Source organism: Ciconia boyciana, chromosome 2 (assembly GCF_034638445.1).
Source record: "Ciconia boyciana chromosome 2, ASM3463844v1, whole genome shotgun sequence".
Taxonomy (NCBI): Eukaryota; Metazoa; Chordata; class Aves; order Ciconiiformes; family Ciconiidae; genus Ciconia; species Ciconia boyciana.
The window spans coordinates 149,032,294-149,038,503 of record NC_132935.1 but is presented as its reverse complement, the minus strand read 5'-3'; the positions used below and the strand labels follow the sequence as shown (position 1 = coordinate 149,038,503).

General features: G+C 45.5%; 1 long non-coding RNA gene across 1 annotated transcript; it reads left to right on the top strand.

The window, feature by feature from the left end:
* The first annotated feature begins 2,739 nt into the window (after positions 1–2,739).
* On the top strand, positions 2,740–6,003 carry LOC140647157 (uncharacterized). Its single transcript, XR_012040680.1, has 3 exons — positions 2,740–3,067; positions 3,648–3,754; positions 4,389–6,003. It is a non-coding gene; the product is annotated as an uncharacterized lncRNA (long non-coding RNA).
* Positions 6,004–6,210: the final 207 nt, after the last annotated feature.

Below are 6,210 nucleotides of genomic sequence, written 5' to 3'. Positions count from 1 at the left end.
TGACTGGAATTAAGAGTTGCAGGCGTGAGTCATAACCCTCAGCATTTTGTGTAAAGACTGGTTGGTTTAGATGCGCTTGTGATAAGCCTCTCTTTGTGCCCTTCTAGTGAGCATTAGGGGTAGATCTGTGGAAAGTAAATATTCTGCCATAGCCCTCACTCACCTGGGAAAGAAAAGTGCCGTAGCTGATGGTTCCTCAGCCTGGCACCAAACGGGCTGCAGTTCCCCACGTTCAGCTGACCACCCTGCTGCGGTGCCGGCAGCCTGCACGCTGCGGGCTGTACAGCCCTGTGCCTGTTCTGCGGGAAAGGACACCGAGCGCCCTGACGCTCTCCTTGAAGCCCTCCCATTCTGGGGAAGGGGACTGAATATATATTCACTAGCAAAAAGTGAGAAAAAGCTATGGGAGAATATGGCTCATGTCTGACAATCTTCGCTTCTTTTTCTTCTCGTTTCAAAGAGAAAGAGCAAGCAGGCATTTACCATCTTTATTTTCTAAAAAGGGGAATGTCTGTTCCTACAGTGCCACCTTCAGTTCTTTCTTGCTTATAGTCTCAATTTTACCTAATTGTTTCATTTTCTGAATAACTTCTACTATTTCTGTTGGTGAAGGCCCAAACAAAAGCATTCCTGTGCATTTCTCTTTGATGGTAGCTTTTATCGCTAAAACACAAGACTCTTCAGACCCAGGAGATAACACCTGAACATTTCTCAACAGTGTTAATTGTATCTCTTGCATCCAAGCACATTCTGGACTGACAAGGCAATCGGGTGTTTGCTGAGAAGGTAATGGGTAAGTAGGAGTAGGGAGGGGTACACTGAGCTGGTGTATTGCTAAGAAGGTGGGTTTTTTCCCCAAACAAATCTGCTAGGTTCAGTGTATGCTGTATGTAAGATATGGATCTGAATGGCTATTATGATAATAAGAATGAACATAAGCAATAACAAATACAGGTTCTTCTGTCAGAGGATCAAACAATGGAGTTATCAAACAATTATGACAAGCATAACACGACGTTGGTTATACTGGCAAGGTTATGTGCAGCTTGACAGTTCACTGACTGAGCTTATCCTCTGTACTAATAAATTTTATACCCAGATAATTCAGTGCAACTATAGTAATTATTTTGTTAGCAAATGCATAAATAGAACCTACAAGGAATGTGAAATACACTATTATTCATGCCTGTAATCAGAGCTATTTTTCATATGGTGATACATAACCAATAGCTATTTTGAAGTCTAAGTACCATGCAACTTTTCCAGGATAAAAATCTGGTGTCACTCTTCTCCACATCACCAAGAGTATCTGCAGTAACTTCTCAGAGGACAGAATTTTTTGAAGTTTGTTAGGTACTACAGGCATGTTCACATCAGACCTTGTGCTGCGCTCACAAGGTCTTGTCCCCGGGCATTGAAGGTCATGGTGCATGGTCACTGGTACAACCACTGACTGCATCAAAGGCTGACAGTGACCATGTGGCCTTCAAAAGGCTACAGCACAAGGGGAGCAGAAGATTGTGCCTTGTAAGCAAACCTCATGGCAGTTCCTCACTGGGAGGTTTTGTGCCCGGTCCTGATCATTGCCAAAGCCTGTGTCTTACCCGCAGCGATGAGGGGAGCTGCCTCTTCAACACGATGAGCTCTCAGAGGCAGCGTGAATGTCCTCTCGCAGCCCTGTGCTGGCACGGGGGGCTGAGGCCAGGGCTGTGAGATGTCCCCAGCCAGACACCAAGGGTAAGGGTGGAAAGGACCAATTGCTCACCCACCTGTGGGGAAAGGAGGTGGCAGTGGTCACTTCCTCCACATGAGTTAACTGGGCAAGCGCTGCCTTCAGCCAGGCTTTCACCTGCATTGCTCTGAAGGAAGGGCAGGGCAGGGTGCCCTTTCTTGATGATCTGATGCTGTTCAGGCCCAAGCACTGCTCTGTGGGGGCACAGCTGATTCTAAAATCTTTGTGAAGGACCACAGCCAGAGAGATTTCTCTCCAGGCTGCCTGTCTTTCAAATAGTCTTTGCTTCAGGCTGGGTTTGCAGAGGTTTCCAAAGAGGCTGGGAAGGAAGAGGGCTGCATCCCCATGCCTTGGGCAGTCTTAGGGCCAGAGGGGAGAGAGGCCAAGGGGATGCTGGTTTGAGCGTGGGCCGTGAGGAACTGTCTTTGGTCTATGTTCTCTGTGTGTTATGGATGTAAATGTCTTCAGAGTGGCTTTTGGCTCTTGCCAGAAAACAAAGGTGGGATTCAGTTTGAGATTGAGGTATCTAAATTTAAGCACCTAATTGCAAACCTTTATTTGTGAGCTGGGCATCACAGTTCCTACTGCAGTCAGATTCAGCTGCCAAAGCGTTGGTGTCTGGTGCCATTAAGATGCCCTGGAGTTTTCTGGCTGGCCTCCAGCTGCTGCAGCAGAAGAGCTAAGGTCTCCTGTAGGTGCTGTGTCAAATGTGCAAGCCCCATCTGGATGCCTAAGGTAGCCTTGGGCATCTCAAAGGTACCAGTTATCAGTATTAGTTAGAGGGCAACTGAATGGAGCCTCTTAGTGTCTTCCTCACCATGGGCAGACTCAGTCTCCAGACCCCACCCTCTCTGATGAATACGCCTCCCCTCAGATTTGTGGACTGGATCTTCACCATCTATAATGGGAGCTTAGAAATCTAATCTACACATACATTAGATGACTAATTTCAGTGTCCCAGGCTGAATCCTGCCCAAAGCGTTTATCACTTGGCAACGCACGTTCTCTCTCATGACTCAGTTCCATGAGGAAGCTGTAACAATCCAGTTGCAGCACGCACACGGGAAGGGTCTCACCTTCCTCATCTCCCAGGGGGTTTGTGCTGCCAAATGTGCGTGCTGGGGACCTCTGCTGTGACTAAGGTCCAGGGAGAGCCTGAGCCTGAGACAAGGACAGCAAGAGGGAAGGCACAGGTTGCTGACTGTCCTGGCCCCAGGGATCCCGGTGGGGGCTCAGGCTCAGCCAGTGGGGCTTTGCTGGCAGCAGCTTCAAACAGGCAACCTCTGGGGAAGCAGTGGGACCAGCTGAGAATTCACAGGTCCAGGCAAGGCCCAGGTAAGCTAAAGAAAGGTTCTTTCCCTACTTTTGCTACTGGCAATCATGAACAGACACAAGCAGGGCCACTTAGGTAGAGCTACATGGTAGGTCACATAGAAAGCATTTCTCTTGCTGATATTGCTGAAAGCGCTGTAGAATAGGAGATCACAAGGACACTCAGTGCAACCTTGTGTGGACACATCTGGGGCATTTGGAAAGTATGGCAAGGGCCTGAAATGTGCATGTGAACTCCAGCCTGGGATGCTTTCCTGGGTCAGTCCCCGGGAGCAATCTGATAAAGCAGTACACATAGTCAGTGAGACCACGATTTCAAACCTCATGCAGGTGTTTTTTCTAGCTAAGAAATTAATGTCTTAGCTGTCTCCTGTCTTCAAGCTAGCATAGCTATGTGCACGTACAAAATGAACGTGACACTGCAATTTCTAGTGACTAGCATTTTATGCCTACATTACCCAGTGTAAGTGGTTGAAAAAGGTTTCTGGCACTGTTAGTTCAGACCTTAATGCAACTGCATCAAAGCCAGCTTCTTCTAATGGACTGAAATACTGAAGTATTTATTTTAATTTAAAACATTTAGAAACTGAACGTAGAGATGGAAGCACTTCCCCCAGATGCAGCACATATTACCAGAAGAGCTGCTGAGGCTCAGTTGTTTCCTCCCAGCAGTGAGAGCCAAGGCACCAGGTGAGACAGCCCCGACATGCACATCCATAATCCCTGGATTTCACTCCCCTCACAGTTTCCCAAGTGCACTGTTTTATCCCATTGTGCTGAAAGGAAATGACTTCACACAGATTCTACTGATGATTGCATGCAGAAGTTATGATTTTTTTTGCCTGCTAATAAAACAGGACTCTCCCACAGTATATTGCTACCAGTATGTTCCACACTCAGGGCGGGGCTCCTGAAAAGTGCATCTATCATCAGCTTCCAGAGGAGTGACCTTCTCTTCGTTTGCCTCTCTATATCATGAAGTAGAGCAGGCTTTTCATTTGTTTCTGTCTCCAAAGTATCTCATCAAAATATCCACATATTTGCTATGAAAGTTAAGTTCTGTTCTAATATTTTTATCTAAAAAATGACATTAACAAAGTGTCATTCACAGTTGGCATCTGGTGCAAACTATTTTGCGACCATATTTAGAAAAGGGGCTGAAGTGTCTGTATCTACTACTTTAAGGCTCTCGCATTGATAAAAGGTTTCTTTGCATTTCTTCTGCCAAGTACATTCTGAACTCCACAGTACAAAACCCCTGCCTGCTAATTGACATGGTATTTGAGCTTCAGATTAACATCCTCTCTATTGTTTTTCTGACAAGACACTAATGAACCAACCGGAGCAGCTTTGCCTGGGAGGAAACTCGTAAAACATGAATTGTAGAGCCAGTCCATAAACAGAAATTGCTCAGATTGTATATCTAGTCCATCACAGTATTAATGAAGATTTCATCCAGGACAAATGAGTGCACCCATTTCCTGCTGGAGACATTCATCCACCTTCAACTCAGCTCACTTGCATCTTGGAACTGTGACTTCTTCTCTCAGTAATACCTTATAGGTTTGCACATTTTCTGTGATTTTAACATCTTGTGAGATTATATATTTCAACACTATCTCATGGTGACAAGGCTAGAAGGGAAAATCTATCTAAACTACCTTGGGAAAGCCAGAAATGCCATATTTGTGGGCTGAAAAACATATCAGGCACATGCAGTGGATCTGATCCTCTGGCTGCAGCACGCATGTGCCACACAGATGGCCCAACATGAGCCATGAATCCCACACGTGCCCATTTCCCCAGTCCACACACACACTACCAGCAGGCAGCCCCTGCCCGTGCATGTGTCGGTGTAGATACAGCTAGGGCTATTGCACCTCACACACGCCAGCTGCCTGCTAGGGGATCCTCCACCACTCAAAGCTTTTACATTAATGTCGGAAGATTTTGGGACAGGCTCTATGCCAGTGAGGAGGTACGGGCTTGCTGCTAGCAAGCGAAGTTCTGTGGCCTCTGGCACAACCCTACAGCAGTTCAGACCCACTGTTCAAAACGGACCTTTCTGACCTCAGACTCTTCTCAATAGAGTAATTGAGAGAGTTATTATTATATAGTGCCCGACTGACAACTTACATGCTCACAGTTCATTTTTGGATGTACAGTTTCAGTGCCTATTACAATATTTGCTATCAAAAAGATATCTCTGATACTAGTTCCAAACAACCAAGCTGATGATCTGAAGCAGGGTGATTGCTTGGGATTTTCTGGGAGTAGGGGGAGAGTTAGGACATGGTGGGAGAAGAGAAGCTGAATGTTATTTTCTTAATTCCTTCGTAAAAAGCAGAATGAGTAAAGTGAACAAGCAAATCCATTTAAGCACAAAACAGCAAGGCATCCTAGGAAAGCAAGAACCAGAGCTTATATAAGAGACATTACACACCTCATTACGGAATTCAAAATATTTGACAAGGCAAAGCCTGTTGAGATCTGTAAATAAAGTATGAATGTTGGTGCTCCAGGGCAAAAAACGAGAACAAGCAGATACCAAAAGATACAAAGATGAGTTTAAGCTCCTCCATCTAAAGTCTTTTAAAACACTCTAAAGATTCCCAGGTTTCTCAGTGACATCCTGTTTGTTCAGCGTAGCAAAATGCTGAGCAAGCGACAAGTACAGGGCAAACCTGATTGCTCAGAGTGCAGAAAACACACCGCAGTAAAACAATTACCTTGGTATGTTAAGTGTCACTGTGGAACGTAAAGCTATCTGGCTGGTGCTTAAATGAGTGCAAGAGGAATTTATTAGCATTTTTATGGAGAATAAGTACGTTCTTGCTTATAATTTAGTAGCAAGGTGATAATGATAAATAAAGATCTAATGGATGAAAGTGCCTCATCGCTGAATCTCGTGTGTGCAAGGCTGCTAAGTCAGGCTATGTGGTCCTTACTCATTTGAGCAGGTCTGCTCGCTTTGGTGGGATAGCAAAGGTCTGTGTCCCTTCAGCTTTTATACAAATTCAAAGCCCACAAAACACAGCTACCTCGGTGAGGAGAAACAGCAGCAAACTCAAGAACAGCACACTTACACCCTTGCTACAGCCTGGTGTTGCCATTCCCAAAGACATCACAAACAGCTCCTAATCTCT